This window comes from Vidua macroura, chromosome 11, assembly GCF_024509145.1.
Source record: "Vidua macroura isolate BioBank_ID:100142 chromosome 11, ASM2450914v1, whole genome shotgun sequence".
NCBI lineage: Eukaryota > Metazoa > Chordata > Aves > Passeriformes > Viduidae > Vidua > Vidua macroura.
In genome coordinates, this window is record NC_071581.1 from 21,960,975 (window position 1) to 21,977,710 (window position 16,736).

The 16,736-nt window shown below is 54.7% G+C and overlaps 1 protein-coding gene across 4 annotated transcripts in view; it reads right to left on the reverse strand.

Moving 5' to 3' along the window:
• Window positions 1–10,371, reverse strand: part of ANKRD11 (ankyrin repeat domain containing 11) — a 129,785-nt gene extending 119,414 nt beyond the window's left edge. Inside the window, exon 1 of one of the 4 annotated variants that reach the window (XM_053987063.1) lies at window positions 10,272–10,371. The gene's annotated coding sequence lies outside the window, so the exon portion shown is untranslated. The other 3 variants (XM_053987066.1, XM_053987064.1, XM_053987067.1) reach the window with 3 other exon arrangements.
• Between the last annotated feature and the right edge of the window lie 6,365 nt (window positions 10,372–16,736).

Here is a 16,736-nt window from a genome sequence, read left to right on the forward strand (position 1 = left end):
GAAGGAGGTTATAAACTGACTCACAGTCTGTGCCACTGAAACGCCACGTTTTCAGAAGGCTCTGAAATACTGCCCTGGAAAACAGCCCCCCCCCAGCCGCCCTGCCAAGTTCCTTTCCCATGGAAATGCTCTGCCTGTTCCGCGAGTAACACAGGTGCAGGTTTCTTTAGGAAGCCCCAGAAAGAGCACAAGGCACTTTTTGAAGGCGTTTGGGAGAGCTGGGAGCACAGAGCAGGGCATTCAGCGCGCTGGCACATCCGAGCTCGCTCCCTGCACGCTCCCGCTGACCTCCGCATCTGCCTCCGCCTACGGAACAATGCTGGGATCATGAGGATCGTAACTTTTTATGACAGTGGGAAAACTGCAATCTTCTCCACGAGTTCGCTCCACCCTGCACATAAAACTGCTCATAGGTTCAACCATAAAGCAAACTCCCTCCTTTGAAGTTGCACCCGGAGCCCCGCGCACGTTGTAAAGGCGAGCTGGAAGAGCGCAGCGCATTAAGGTTTTACATAACCACCCTCGTGGAAAGCATCGCTCCCCGAGCAGCCAGAGCCACTGTTGACAAAAGCAAGCCAGGTCAGAGAGTATCTGGGTAACAGAACTCCTCACAGGTGAGCTCAGGTTACCCACAAACGCCAAAGTCACACACCACCCAATATATTCCAGCCATGCTCCACTTTCCCCGAGGATCGGCTTCTCACAGCAGCGCTCCCATCATCACTTCAGCTCCGTCCTGCCCCACGGCCCCCTCCTCCTTTCCCTCCATGGGATATGCAGGCACAGGAGGGTTGGAAGGGAGCTCTGGAGATCATCCACTCCCACCCCCTGCCCAGGCACAGGCACCTGGAGCAGGTGACACAGGAACGCGTCCAGGTGGGTTTGGGATGGCTCCAGAGGGGGAGACCCCATGCCCTCCCTGGGCAGCTGTGCCAGTGCTCTGCCACCCTCCAAGGAAAGCTCCCCCTCATGCTGAGGTGGAACTTCTTGTGCTTTAGTTTATGTATCTCCATACAATGCACAGAATGCAACCACAAACAGTCTAAAAACCAAAACCTAAGCCCTGCCAATGGCACCCCAGCAGCAGTTGCTAGGATCCTCTGCAAACCTCACTAATTGCTGGGATTGGGTTTCCAGGGAAGCTCCGTGCTGCTGCAGTGGAGGGGCTGAATGCTGTTTTCACAAAAGAACTTGTAAAACCCCAGGCTGCATGCCTGCAACAGCCAGGATTTATATTCCAGGCACAAATCAGATTATGCTGCACACACCGTGCTCCCAGGGCACCAAGCAGGTGGATCCCACCAGGATGAGCAGCATTCCTGGATGCCCAGGCTCCAGGGCCAAGTTCCCTGCTCTCCCCGATGGGCTCCACCTCCCTTGGAGGAGAGACCTGACTGATTGTCAGATGCCTCCCTGTTAGAAAAGTCATTTTCTCTGTAACCATAAGCAAATTGATGCTAACGTGGAGTGAGATTCCAGGGAAAACCAGGCAGCCTGCAGCTTTCCTGCAGGGAAAAGGGCAGGAGATTCAGGGACACCAGGCTGCTGGGCAGCACTACCACTACGAGTAACCTCATGGTAGAGAGCCCCATCGTACAAGTACAGGATAAATCCACAAAAGAGGAATTCCAAAAGCAGATCCAAGCAAGGACAGTAAGGAAGATGCAGGAGAGGGAAGGAGCTGCTCCCTGTGAGCACACAGCACCCCAAACATCCCTGCCAGCATTCCCCACACCCCAGGAGCCTTCACCTCAACACACCCACAGCTTCACTCCCCTCCCACCATGCAAAAACGAGGTCCAGCTCTCCAGAGGGAGAGGAAGATACAGGAACAACTCAGAGAGGAGAAAGGCAGGAACAGACGGGAGGGGACCTCGAAAGGCAGACAGGCTAAAATTAGAGATGAGAATCTTGGATGAGGAGGACCAAGGGCAAGAGCAGAACCTCCATCAGATGAGGCTCCTGGAAAAGGGGAGGGACGGGCAGGAGGGAGAAGAAACATCTTGGTGGGTGAAGCAGGGGAAACTCACAGACGGAACACAGTGCAGGAGGAAATTAAATTCAGCATTTTAGGACTACAGCCTCCAGCTCCCTAATCAAGGAGCTCTACCCAGCACACCAGGAAAGAGCCACAAAGTTGACTTCTTGTCTGATCCCTTCCCCCCTGGACTAACTCAGAGGAATTCATCTCTCACCACAGAACCAGTTTAACACCCCAGTGCCAGTGCTGATCACAGGGGAAGGGAACCGAATTCACTGCAGAGCAGCTGAGTAACACAGGGCACCTCTGATCTCCTGGGAGAGCCAAAAGCCTTCCAGGCTGCTGGGAAAATGAGGAGCAGAGAGCCCAGAGCCAGGAGAGCCACGACACAGGACCCTGGCGCGTGCCAGGACAGGCCACGGCGAGGAGGGAAACCAGAGCAGCCACCAGGCAGCCTAATTCCCAAACCCAGCACATTCCCCCATACGTGGGGACAAGAAACCACACGAACAGAAAAGGTCAACATTCAAGGAGAACAGGTTTTCATCTTCAAACCCATTCACTCGACCCTCGGGCTGGTGAGAAAGGTGAAGTTTCACACGCTAAACCCCCAAACTTGCTCGTTACAGTCCAGCTTGGCTAAATGGATCTGCCTGTGCCGAGCTGCAAGATGAAACCACGGAGACAGCTCGGGGTGGGCAGCAGCCAAGCGCCGTAACCAGAGCGGCCGGTGGTATTTAAACCCCCGGAGCACAGCCAGGAGCAGGATGTTTGTGTCCCCCCACACACAGCCCCTTGCCCTGCATTACCTACATCTCTTCCCAGCACCGCCACGGCTAATCTCATGCATCCAAAGATACATGGATGTATTTATAGACAGGCTTACATCTCCAGCACATCCAAGGCCTGACGCAACCGCGGAGCGCCGGTCGGTGTTGTTACCACAACGCTGACATTTCACAATCTGCCACAGCCATCCTCCTGCAGAACGTGGAAAACACCAGCCCCGGAGTGTAAAGTCTATCCCAAAGTGCTTTCCATGGGATACAGTCACTGCCACAGTCAGCAGGATCTCGGCCCTGCCGCCTCCTCCCTGTAGCAGCTATCAGGAGACCATTCCCAAAGGGGAACTTCTCGGAACTTTATCTTGGCTCCTCCTGGACCTAACCAGCCTGCAGAAACCCAGCCACTCACCAGTCATTTGGAGCTCCTGGTACAACTTGTTTACACAGCACAGGTCACAGGATCGGCTGGAAGGTGTAAGCAGGATACAGTTTTTATGGCTCTGAACTCCTGCCCAGATAAGCCGATAAGGCCCCGGCTGGGGGCGGGGAGCACTTTCATGTGTGCGTGATTTGAAAGGAAGAGGCACCACGAACTGTAGCTAAGCAGTTGGTGCTTAATAATGAAGCTTCCATTCACCTCTAAAGCTATTTAATGCCTTTTTTTTTTTTTGGAGTTCCTAATTACACATCCTTTCATTTCACATCCCAATATTGAGGGCAGCACCGTATTTCCAAGCCTCTGGCTGCCGAGCCTTCAGGGACACGCTGCCTGCGGATTGTGGTGAATTTTTTAGAGGGTAACATCTCCCTTCTTGACTCTCTGATTCTTCCCCATGCCTGTGACACAGTTTTAGCAGCTTTATGCTGCTCTAAAGGTAAATTATTCGAGACTCTTTCTATCCGGCAGAGCTGTCAGTCTCTCAAAAATAATTACAGAGCCAGCTCCCTCCAGCCTTTGCTTCCCCGAGCCTGCAACCACCCTTCCGTGACACCCTGCGAACACCCACACCCTCAGTGAGGACCCAAAACCCATCACCCAAACCAGGACCACCTTAACATTCCCCTCACTGCAAATCCAACACAGCACAAGAGGAAAGGAGATGCCTTCTCCTTGGAAAAACATCCATCCCCTCACACAGAGCTGAGGCACAGCTGCTTTTACACATACTACAAAGTTTTCTAGCCTTTCCATTCTCCAAGTCCGGAAATTTCATTACATGGCATTTCAGCCACATACAAACCCAGCACCAGCACTGACACACTTGCACCTAACAGCAAAATAAATATTTCAGTGTTTCCACAAGATATCCAGTGTTGTAACCTTCGGTTTCCGAATCCAAACGCAACATACAATCAATACCCTGCTCCTGCCACTGCAGTAATTCACAGCGGAAGGTTTATTTTAAAAACACTCATCGGGTAAGTTTGGTTTTCTTCGAAACAGGGGAAGAAAGGCTGCCTCCAGATTTGGAGAGGATAAATAATTCAGTGCCTGAATGCCAAGGGCAGTGTGCACACATCCATATGGCAGGGACAATGCAGACAGTAAGATATGCTGCACATCACCACCCTGACAGTGCCTTCAACCCTGACCTAGAAAAAAAAAACATCACTTGCTTCTGACTCCAGCTCCCTCCCCGGCGCTGCCACCCGCTCGCCGTGGGGCTCCGTGAGGAAGTGCCTCCCAATCCCTCGGCCTTCCCAGGCTGCAATTCCAGCCTCTGCTCACTACAGCTACACGGCAACGAGCTGCACGCCTTAGCCACGCGGTGAGCTCCAGGAAACAGGAACAAACCTGGAGTCGGGAGGTTCCAGACGTCCTCTCCGGGAGCTCACGCTTCCCCAGCCAACGCGGAGAGGGGCAGGAAAAGCCAGGATGGTTTCTCAGACCGTGAGGTCTGGCCAGACACCGGCGGGGCCCCAAGGGAGGAGGAGCAGAGGGAGCGGGGAGGCTGCTCCCGCCGAGAGCCGGCGCCCACCCGAGCCCAGCACGGGGCTGCTGAGCCGTGGGGCTCCCGTGCCACCCTCGAGGGACACGGCACCGCGTGGGTCACGCTGGAAAGACACATGACCACGGAGATCCCACTGGACGTGCACACAGCCAGCAGGACCGTGTTGGATGGACACAGGACCACAGAGACCATGTTGGATGGACACTGGACCACAGAGACCATGTTGGATGGACACAGGACCACAGAGACCGTGTTGGATGGACACAGGACCACAGAGACCATGTTGGATGGACACTGGACCACAGAGACCATGTTGGATGGACACAGGACCACAGAGACCGCGTGGGATGGACACAGGACCACAGAGACCATGTTGGATGGACACAGGACCAAAGAGACCGTGTTGGATGGACACAGGACCAAAGAGACCCCACTGGACAGACAGAGAACCGAACCAATCACGTTGGATGGACACAGGACCACAAAGGTCCCACTGCGTGGACACAAGACCATGTAGGTGATGTAGGATGGACACAAGATCATTTAAATCACGTTGGATGGACACAGGACCATGTAAGTCCCAGTGGATGAACACTGGACCACACAGAAGACCACCTCTTCCCTCACAGAGGAGGGAAAGAGCTGCTCACCAAAGAAAACACCCCTCCTACCCTCCATAACCCCCGTGGACATCAAGCCTGCGGCCACACTCATTTCACACTCCCAAAATTAACCATCACACATCACCCTGCCTCACTGTCCTAGTTTGATGATCTGATCATTTCACTACATCCTGCAGCTTGAAAACATTAGAATCAAGACAAAGAATTCTGGAGCCCAAAATACCTGATATAATTAACTGCACCTTCTAACATGATTATTTCCTTTCCTGACCCCAATTATTCCTCCAGTTTATTAAAGAAAACTCAAACACAGAGCAACGTTAACACCCAAAGAGTCACATAAACAGAAAAAAAGTCTGAGGGCACCATTACAAACAGACTTAATGGAACTCCAAGATTGGAAATGGATCTTGAAAGCTGTCAGATCAAAGCAAGATCTTTCTCGTGTAAGGACTGCATTACCCTCAGAGCCACAGAGCTAATACCATCTATAAAAATATTTTGCTCAAATAAGTGAAGAACAGCAGCGTTTCATCTGTCAAAAGGTGCGAGGCTTTTATGGGATTAGCCATTCCACATGCAGCATAAAAATTAGAGCAGATTTTTGAAAGCCCCCAGCTCAGCTGACAGAGACTCCACAGCCCGACGTGCACCCGCTTTCTTCACATGCGCTCCACGCCGAGCAGATTTTTCACTGTTATTAGCATTTAAGCTTCTTTTTACTTTTTTTTCCCCCCTTACTCTCGTAAAAGATTACAAATTGGCATCACCCATAAGCAGCCTCAGCTGAAGAACCACCACCCAGACTCAGAGAAATTAAGATTTTTAAATACCCAACAGTTGCCTGAGAAAATACACCAGAAAACACCAGCTCTCACACAGGAAAGCTTAAAAAGTGGAGTAGAATGTGCTCAAAACCAGCCACCAGACCACGGGCGCTGACAGCTTCCCACCCCCCTTCCCAGCAGGATTCCAAAGGCAGCGTTTTGCCCAGATTTCAAGGCTGCACAAACCTGCTTAGGACGCTTGTGATTTGAAATAATTGCCTACACAAGCTTTCCCTTAACGTTGATGGGAGTATTTTTTATGGCCGTGCATCGGTGGCACACAAATTACGTAACACTTGGCTGAGAACCCTCCAAAAAAGCAGCTCTGTGCCGCTAATCCCTCACGCAGGAAGGAGGAAAATATTTAAAAGCTGCATACAAATCATTCCTGTGAGTGTCGTGCAGACTGGTTTAAATTAGATGGGGTAAAAATATATGCGAGCTGATCACGAAACACTGGAATCTTTGCTATGGAGACACCGGTTCCCCTCCACAGCCTTTTACAACTGAAATACAGGGAATTCTCCCCGGCAATGGATTGAGCACACAAGCACCTTTACTAGAGCTCATCAAGGAAATACGAGGAGAATAACAACCCCCATGTAAATATTTTCCAGTATTATTTGCTTTGCTGTACTGAAAAGCAGCAGTACCTGCCACTACTTGCTCTGGGTCTACCACCATTAAATCTTAATACCCAGGAGGAATTTCAATCCGTAAGGCAACTGCTGAGCCTGAAATTCAGGTACAGGGCAGGAAGAGGGGCAGACCTCCTCAGAAAGCCGTCACTCCATAATTTTACAAAATGTAATTAACCAGCTCCGGCCCTGTGCCTTTCCTTCCCTAGGAGAAGGATTTCTTCACCGAGCAATTAGCCTGTCCCAGTTAAGACTCAAGTCACCATACAACATATTTTCCCCAAAACAAAGCCACATGCGCTATTTTTAAAAAATATTGCCATTTCCTCACAGCCACTTAAATCTCTTCCCAGCTTTTGGCTTAGTCACTGCCTGGATCTAAAACTCACTGAAACCAACCCACCACTGTGGGAGCCGCTAAAACCCCGGGTTTATTCCCACACTGGAGACACTTCATCATTCCAGAGCACTGCCTCCTTTTAATGCATAGAAAAGCTGGAGGTAAGGGAGAAAAAACCTCTTAGTACTTCAAACACATGTCCAAAAGCCACAACATAAAGACAAAGAGGACAGATTAAACGCTGTAAAGACACACTCGTCGGGAACCTTCCTTTGAAGTGTCTGCAGGAAACACTGTCATCACGCAGCCATGTTACAATTACACAGTTAAAATAATCAGCACCAGTTGTAAGTAGCCCATCTGGTTCCCTGGAAAGGGAACACTGCTGGTACAGTATTGATTAACACGACGAGTCTCACTGACCCCAGAGAAATGCATTTGTCTGCTCTGCTGAGCAGCGGAAGAACGCGGCACGACGCCGCGCTACGCTTGGCTTTGTTCACAAGCATTTCGGGGGACTTAGTCCATTAAAACACGAGTGGAAAATAAAATAATCTTATCAGGTTGCCTACCACACACGAAGGAAGAAATTAAGCCAAAGGGTTTTTGCTCTGGGGCTTTTTTTTTAACATTTCCTCCCCCATCCAAACCCAGCCCTCAAACTGGACAATCTGCAGGTTTAAGTCTGAGAAAACGCTGTTGCAACATCATAAAAACAAAAAGCTGCCCATGGAGAAAAAAAAAAAAGAATCAGCTCACTTCTGAACCATGCTTTTTTATGTAATGGAGAAGCAGACAAGAGTTCATTTCTAAAAGCAGAAGCAGAGCTGAACAGCGGAACCAAGTGTGGAACACGAAAGCACAACATCTCCAGTTTCCAGGCAGTCGCAGCAGGCAGCGCCGACATGGCCGGGGCTCCTCGGTCACTATTTACACCAGGAATAAAGCCCTGGGAACCGAGGGCTCGCCGCGCTTTCCAAGCCCAGCACGGGCAAGCTGGCTTTGGCTGCGAGTTTGGCAAACCGAGCCCCAGCAGTGACTCAGACAGCCCGGGGGTGACACAAGCCCCGGCTCGCCGGACGGGTTCACAGCAAAGCCCCTTCTCCGGGCGGGATGTGCCCCGGCAGGTCCGGTGGCTCCCGCAGCACCGGCGAGCTCTCTCCCGGAGCGCTGCTGCGTGTGCCAAGCGCCGAGCTCCGCGAGCCCCGGGCAGCCCGAGGCAGCGCAGACTGTGAGCCCCGGGCGGGCTCGCACGGAGCCCCTCCGAGCTCGCCCGCACGGGCACGGACCATCCCTGCCCTGCCGAGCGCTTCCCACCGAGGGAAAACGGGTCACGGAGCTCTGGAACCGAACGCCAGAGTTTCCCCCGCCACGGCACGTTCCAAGCCCCTCCACAGCCATCTCGGACTGCTCCAACCTGGAATCTGCCAGAAAACCCAGCCTGTGAAAACGCCAACTTTTCCCGTTTTTAAGCTAATCGAGTTAAATATTGAGCTCTTGGTAGGGCACACACAAAGAATGTGTCGATGCTGTTGGGGAACATGTGAGAGTTAATCTCCTTTTCCCTCTCCATGACTCCATGGAGTGGTTTTCCCCCCCACAGAAAAAGGAAATAATTGGAGTCATTATATAAAAATGTTCCATTTTATGAACAAAACAAAGAAAGGAGAAATACACTGAACTCCAAGTTCCTTACATTTATATAAATTTCATGAAAGCACACAGCCACTACAAGGCAGCACAGATGTTTTCACCTAAAAATCTCTGCCTAGAGAGAGGGCAAAAACGATGTGTGCACCCCATTTCAGAAGCCATCTCAAGAGGGAATTTTGCTTCAAGGGCTGCCTGGAATGCGCTCTCTGCCTATAGAGCCGTGTCCCCAGCGGTGAGAGAGCACTCTGTGTACAAAACCAGGAGGGGGGAGGAACCCTTTCCTGCAACTGGATATCAAAACAGATCCCCAAGCCCGGAGGAGAAGCCAAGCCGTAAACACACGGCCCCTGTGCCTCAATGAAGGGCCCGTTCTGAGCCGCACACCCCGGACAGCTGCTCCCTCTGGGAAAGGGCAGAGGGCACCGAGGGCTCGGCTCATCCCAGCTCCCTCCGAGGTCATTTGCCTTTCTAAACACGAATCCATCCCCGGCCTGGGGGAGGCTCGTCCTGGGCTGCAGCTGTTTGGGCTTTTTTTTTTTTTTTTTTTTTTTCTTCCCTCCCCTTCCTTTCTGCTAAGGGGCAAAGGTGTCGAGCAGCCCCTCCCCGGCACACAAAGGCTCCTCGGAGGACAGAAACACGGAGCGATTTAAAGATTAAACCGGGGAAATAAATAAAAGCCGCGGGGCTGGGGCCGGCTGGGCTCGGTGCGGCCCCGGCCCTGCGCACACACGGGCAGGGCTAACGCCTACCCGGGGATGATGAAATGGGAAACGGAAATTACCATTTCAGACAACTTTTGGTATTGTTCCTCCCAGCGCAGCGCTCACCCCAAAACGCATTTACCCCCCCCACCCCCTCCCCGCAAAAAAAAAAAACATCCCCACCCCAAAAAAACGGGGTCCGGAGGCCGTGGAGGAGGGGGGGGGGCCGGGCTGCGGGCTCGACACGGAGCTCCGAGTTCCTCCCACGGCTCCCCACGAGCCTGCGCACCCCAAAACACCGAGCAGCCCCCCCGGGCTGTCTCTGCGGCCCCTCCGAACCACCACCCCCCACGCCATCCTCCTCCTCCCCACCCGCTGCGACCCCCGGCTGCCCCCCCCCCCGGGCAGCCCCCGAACAGCCCCTCACCTCCATCGCCGCCACCCCCCTCCCCTCCAAAACCCCGACGTCCCCTTCCCACCCGCGCTGCGGCGCTTTCCTCGCCTCGAGCCGACCCCGCGCCGCCCCCGCCCCGCACCGGGTCCCACCGCCTGCCGCCGCCGGTGCCCCCCGTCCAACCCCCACCCCGTCCCGGTGCCCCCCCCTTCGAGCTCGGCCCCCCCGCCCCCGCTCCAGGTGCCTCTCCCGGTGCCCCCCCCCCCCAACAAGGCCGCGCAGCCCCTCTCTCCGGGACCCCCTCGGTCCCCTCTGTCCCCCGCCCCTTGTCTCCAGCGCCCCGGTGCCCCCCCCGCCGCCCCCCCACCGGCGCTTACCGGTGCTCGGCGCTCAGCGGGCCAAGGGCAGCCCCGCGGCGGAGCGAGGCCTGCGGCTCGGCCGGCCCCGCCGCATAGAGGGGGTGGGGGGGCTGCGGGGGGGGCTCCGGGGCGGTTTTGGGGGGTGCGGGGGTCCCGGGCTCCGGCCCTAGCGCGGGGGGCGCGCGCCGTGGCGGCTCCGGGCCGCGCGCTCCATCCCCCGCGCGCCGCTGAGACGCCGCCGCTCATTGGCCCGATGAGACGGCGCCGCTGATTGGCCGGCGCGGCGGTCCGGGGTAAGGGGGGGGAGGAGCCACAACGTTCCTCCCCCCCCTCCCCCTTTCCTCGGCGGCGCGCGGGGGCTGACGGGAGCGCGGCGGCGCGCGACGTGTCCCGGCGGCGCCGCCGCCCATTGGCTGCGCGCGCGCCGGGCGGCGCTTCCGGGGCGGGGCCTGCGGGGGGCGGGAGGGGCCGGGGACCCCCCGCGAGCGGGACCAGAACCGGGAGCGAAACCGGAACCGGCACCGGAACCGGAACCGGCCCGCAGGGACGTGCCGAGCTCCGGGACCGGGACAGCCCCCCCCCAGGGACCTGCGGGCTGAGCTAAGCCCCTGCATTGCCGGATCACCGGAACGGGCAGTCCCCGGTTGGCAGTGGCACCGGGCGGTGGTCGGTGCTGCCGGTGTTGGCTACTTGGGGCACCGGCGTGCCCGAAAATCGGTGTTGGGACAAGGCGCCGCTTTGGGAGACGCGCCGGGGGCTGCCGGGGTAGCCCCGGTTCCTGGGGGTTCCGCCGCTGTGCCTGCGCCGCACGGACACGGCGCTCCGGTGCCGTTCCTCCGTCACATCCTCGGGAGAGCCCCCGGTTCGGCACAGTGAGGGGGGGACAGTGACAGGGCTGCCCCGCCAGCCCGGGGGGATCCCCCTGCAGGGCACGGGGACAGGCTGGGACAGCTGCTCGCTCCTGAGCACGCTGGGTTTTGGGCCTCTTTTCTCTGATCACACACCACCAAAATGCTTTTGTGCAGTTTTGATGTGCAGGGTGGTGCCTCCTAAAAAAAAAAAAAAAATAAAAACGTTCTAAGCATCTCCTAAACAGGTCATTCCCGCTGGATAATGTCGGTCGTTTCTTCATCCTCCTGGAACGTTCAGGGAATGACTGGACTGGACACTGGCACTGCTCTGCTCTGGGTGACAAGGTGGTGACTGATGGCAGGCTGGGATCCACTGGGCGCAGGTGGAGACCGGGCAGGAATTGTTCCCTGTGAGGGTGCTGAGGCCCTGGCACAGGCACCCAGAGCAGCTGGGGCTGCCCCTGCATCCCTGGCAGTGCCCAAGGCCGGGCTGGATGGAGCTTGGAGCAGCCTGGGATGGTGGAAGGTGTCCCTGCCATGGCAGGGATGAACTTTGAGGTTCTCCCAGCCCAAACCGTTCCCCTGTTGTGCTGGGTCTGTACTTTGTGCCACACCTGCTGCCCCAGCCCCTCTGTGTCACCGAGGCAGCCGAATTCCAGGGAGGAATCCCGTCCATGGAGCAGGTCCCAGCCCTGGTGTGGGTGGCAGAGCTGTGTCACCGCGTGTTGGTTTGGAAGCCTGGAGGCAGCAGCTCTGCCCATGACCTCATCTGGAATACTCCTGGCTTTTAACCCCCCTGTGCCCGGAGCAGGGCTGTACCCAGGATATCTTTTGGCATGTGCAGGGCCACTCGGGGTCACACACTTGGCAGCCTGAGGGACGGTTCTCATGTGCTGGGGGTGCCACAGGCCCCCAGGAAGAGAAATCCCCGTGCTGGGCTCAGCAGGAAGGAGTGGCTCAGGAGCACGTGTCCAGCTCTGCTGTTAAATAACAGCTGGAGAGAGGTTTATTCTGAGCCTGTTAAGCTGGTCCTGTGCTCCACTTAGGCTTAGTCTTTTTATCTCTAGCCATCATCTTCCCCTGTAAGACCTGCTAAACCAGTGAAAAGAAAGGGGTTGGGTTTTTTTTGGCTTCCTTTCCATTAAGCTTCTTGTCACAGCTCCCTGCAAACGCTGCAGGTGAGTGTTGGCCTCTGAGCAGAGGAGAGGGGAAATACATGTTTTCATTTCCTAAATATAGTTGTCTGTAACTGCTTTCTTGACAACCTTGAATGTCATCCAGGTCAGAGATCCAGTGCTGGGGAGGAAGTTAAACCCTTTCTGTGTCACCCTGACCTTTTTCTGTTTGAACACAACAGCCTGGTTCAGGGAGGAACTTTCAAGTACTTAGAGAAGGAAAGCTGACAGCAGGAATGGGAGGATTATTTCCTTGGGGGCTGTTCTGCTGGTTTTCTGGGTGAGACTTGTGTGATGGGGATGTTTAACCTGCCTGAGCTGGCTTTTGCTCCTTAATTGCAATACTTGAGACACAAAAAAAAAAAAAAAAAAAAAAAATTACAGTCAATTGTTGAGCACCTTTGTCCTTTGATAAAGGTTGTAAGCTCTTAAATCCTAAAATAAAACAAATACCCTGGTGCTGAGGAGGAAAGAGAACATTGTGTAAGGGCAGGGAAATTAGGCCACTTGGGGAATGTGCTTTCAGGCCTATTTCTGTCTGTCCCAGCGAGCTAAAAGGACACTGACTTTGGGGACAGAGCTCCTGACCCTCCACTCCTTGCTCTGGCACTGCTCCCTGGCTCACTCTGCAGATGGCACCTGTGTCAGCCCCTCACCTGCTCCAGCAACCTGTGGGTGACCAAACTCGCCTCAATCCTTCAGCAGCTGTGTTGTGAGGGAAGGAACCACCATGACAATCCTGAAGTCAAAAATTCCTGGGCTGTGCTAGTGTGGGTGCAGTTCCCTGCTGATTCAGCTCCTCACAGGATGGAGGAATGGGAATCTGTCTTTAATAGATGAAACAAGGTGTGATTTATGGCTGGTAAACCCTGAGTGACCGGTCAGGTGCCAACATCACAGAGGCCAAGAGAATAAAACTTTAGAAGAGCTTTGATTAGGAAAACCTTTCCTTTAAGCTTGGCTCATGTTTTAATTAATGTCATCTATTAACATTTTGAAGAGAAATGGGTTTGGCAAACCAAGCAGCCATTTGGGAAGGCAGTGAGGAGTACAGCTGCTGTACTGCAGCAGGAACCTCCCTGGCTCTGTACACACTCAGTTTTACTAAATAAAGCTACTTTCAACCATCCTTGTATTTCTCTGCTGTTGTTCTTGTTAAGGACACTCAAGCTGTTCCACCTTGATACCATAAAGAAATAAAAGTGTGCGTTTTCACCTGTTTTATAGTGTGGTGGCTGCTCTGAGCTCTATGAGATGTAATTAAGGTTAAGTTCATGGAACAGCTCTCTCATATTCAAATCTGCATTGTTTTGAAGGTCTAACTCCTTGGCACATCTTGTTTGCCCTGAAATCTGTGTGTTTTGAAGGTTTAACTCCTTGGTGCAGCCCACTGTGCACCCATTTGAGTCCCACTGAAGCACCAGGACTGGGATCAGGAGAGGCAGAGCCCACAGCCCAGGAGCTGATGTAGCTCCTGTGCCTCCACAGCAGCAGCATTTCTGGATCCCTCAAAGCTGGGAGCTGCTGTTGTGGTGGATAAAGTCTGTTTGCAAGGCTCCCTGCAGGATTTACTTACGCCTGTGTGAAGAGTGGCCCGTGGAGCTTTGTTCCTGGTGCATCCGCAGAGGATGGATTTGGGGGGAAGTGCTCTCCTGCTGCTGGGTAAACGCCTGGTATTGATGTTCCAGGTGTGAACTCATGACAGCCCGGCTCTAATTACTGTTTTTATCATTCCTAATGACAGGCTTTAGGTTTCCAGGCTGCTTATGGATTTCAGGGGTGTGGAGTGACAGTTGCTCACTCGGAGCTTAGTGACCTCCTCTGGTCTGTGGGCTTTGGAGATGGCTTCGGCCACCTCCCGCACACAGATGGATTCCAGGGCCTCTCCCAGCCCCGCTCACTCCAGCAGCTCTCCGGGGAGTGCACTCCCACAGAGTCACCTGCTCTGAGTCACAAACAGCCATTTCCCTCCCCCTGCTCTGCCCCTTCCCCCTGTCACTCTCTGAGTGTTGCTCCCTCTTCCCCGTGTTAGCTTTTCCGGCGGTCTCTAAGCCCCGGCTGGCAGACAGAGCGGTGGCTGCCGTGGGGTGGCCGAGTCCCCATGATCCCCTGCCTCCAGCCATCTGCCACCTGCCTGTCTTACACTCGCAGGGCTTCAGAGGTGACCCGAAGATAGATTTGTACCCCAGTGCTGTGCCCCAGGCTCGCCCTGGGGCTGGGGAGGCTCCGTGCCCCAGGGAGGAGCAGTGTCGGTGCCATGCTCTCCTCTGCCACGGAACTGGAACTCACCGTGATCCCATGGAACTCACCGTGATCCCATGGAACTCACCGTGATCCCATGGAACTCACCGTGATCCCAAGCTGCTCCTGGAGGAGTGAATAGGTGTGATGGGTTTGGACTGGCTCGTGGAAAAAAGCTGAGCAGCTCTTTCCTGGTGAGGAGTTTTACCGTGCTTGAGGGAAAACCATGTGGTCTTTTTAAGCACATCCTTTCTTGCTGAAAACCCTAAGGTTTTCCTGAGCTCTTGGCCTTGCTGTGCTGAAGGGGAGCATCTATCCCTTGGCCTTGATTTGTCATCTGCCAAGAAGTAATCAAAAAAAATCCCATCTGGTGCATGACAGAGATGCACAGTGCTGGGGGATGCCGAGACACTCGGGGCCCTCAGAGCTGGGTGGTTTGTCCTGCCAGAGCAAAGTCCTGGCTTAGCTGCTGGAGGGAAGTTTCATCCTGTCAGAGGTCTGAATTTACCTCCCAGCAGCTTCAGCTCTGCATGTAATCCTTTGATTCATTGATGAGAGGTCTGTGGATGGCGCAGTGGCCACCTGATTCCAGGTATCCATTTACCCCACTGGCAAGGTGCTGTGTGGAAATGAGGCAGGGATAAGCTGGGGGGGCTGAGGAACTTCCCAAGCCTCAGAGGGCAGGAGTGTCTTACAGGGAGCATGGAAACAGGAGAGGTGAGTTCTCAGACAGAGCAGAGCTGTGTTTCCCATGGAAATTGACTTCTCTTGGCCTGAAAAGATGTGGCTGCTAATGCTGCTTCCTGCTCCTAACCTGCTCAGGAGATAAAGCAGGGATTTCAGCCTCCAATCCAGCACCTTTCCCCGGTAGTAAATAGACGTGGCATTACTGGGTGATGTCATGGCTGGAGCACATCCCAGCAAGGCCAAGCCTGGATCAGGTTATATCTGTCCTCTCAGGATATTGGCTTAGTCCCAAAGGAGCATATTGCCAGTCCAAGGGCAGTGACTGAAGCCACCTTTCCCAAGGTCACCTCTTGCAGGCATGGAGGGGACAGCCTGAGCTGCCCATGCAGGGCAGAACCTCCTGACTCTCCCTCCTGGCACCACTTTGTATTGGCAGCAGCGAGGCAAAGACCCCCCCCAGCCCTCCTTCATGGTGTCATGGAATGGTTTGGGTGGAAAGGGACCTTAAAGGCCACCCCTGCCATGGCAGGGACACCTTCCACCAGACCAGGCTGCCCCAAGCCCTGTCCAACCTGGCCTGGGACACTTCCAGGGATCCAGGGGCAGCCACAGCTGCTCTGTCCAGCCTTCCTGGTGCTCTGTCATCTGGTTGCCTCTGAAGCACAGTGTGAAAAAAGGGATAGAAACTGTGTCAACGCCAGCTCTGTGATGTGTCTGCAAATTACCAGGACTCCCAGTTCAGCACAGCTTGATCACATCCAGGCCTGGATCTTCCAGCTGGGAGTCAGTGCAGCCTCCCTGGGCGTTCCACGTGGGATCTGTGGGTGGAGGTGTCCCCAGCTGCCACATCTCCTCTGAACAGCCCTTATGTATCAACTGGCACCGATCTGTGTGTCTGTAAATCGAACTGTTTGATCCAATCAGCCTGAAAAGAGTGTGAGGGGAAATTAACATGCCAGGGATGGGGCAGCCACAGCTTCTCTGGGCAACCTGTGCCAGGGCCTCGCCACCCTCAAAGTAAATACAAATTTCTATGTATTTGTTCACTCCCTTTTCCTCAGAACGCAGTTCAGTCCCTCACTCCCATCACAGACACAAAGGCTGTTTCCTACCAGAGCTCACTCCTACCTCGGGCTGTCAGAAGGGGAACCTCCCTCAGCAACAGCTGCACGGGGAGGGAGCTGCTCTCTTTCCTCTCTGCTGAAGCTAAGACTGCAGAGGTTGTTCCTTCTTTTCCCAGGCATTACAATTACATGGGATTAGGAGGGATAAAATCCCAGAGCCGGGCTGCTTCTGTGCTCACACCACCAGACTCCAGCATCAGGCCCCGCCAGTGCTGGCTGCAGCCTCCACTGCACTGACCCTGTCGCCCCTCCCAGCCGTTTGTTCTGCTGCCTAAATAATTTGGGTCCAGGCCAAGGCCGGGCCGGGCCCTGGCCACGCTGGAGAGCCCGGAGAAGGCCGGGGCTCGTGAGGAACCGTCTGTTCTATGAGACCGGGCCGAGCCTGGGGCCGGCCTGCAGCGCAGA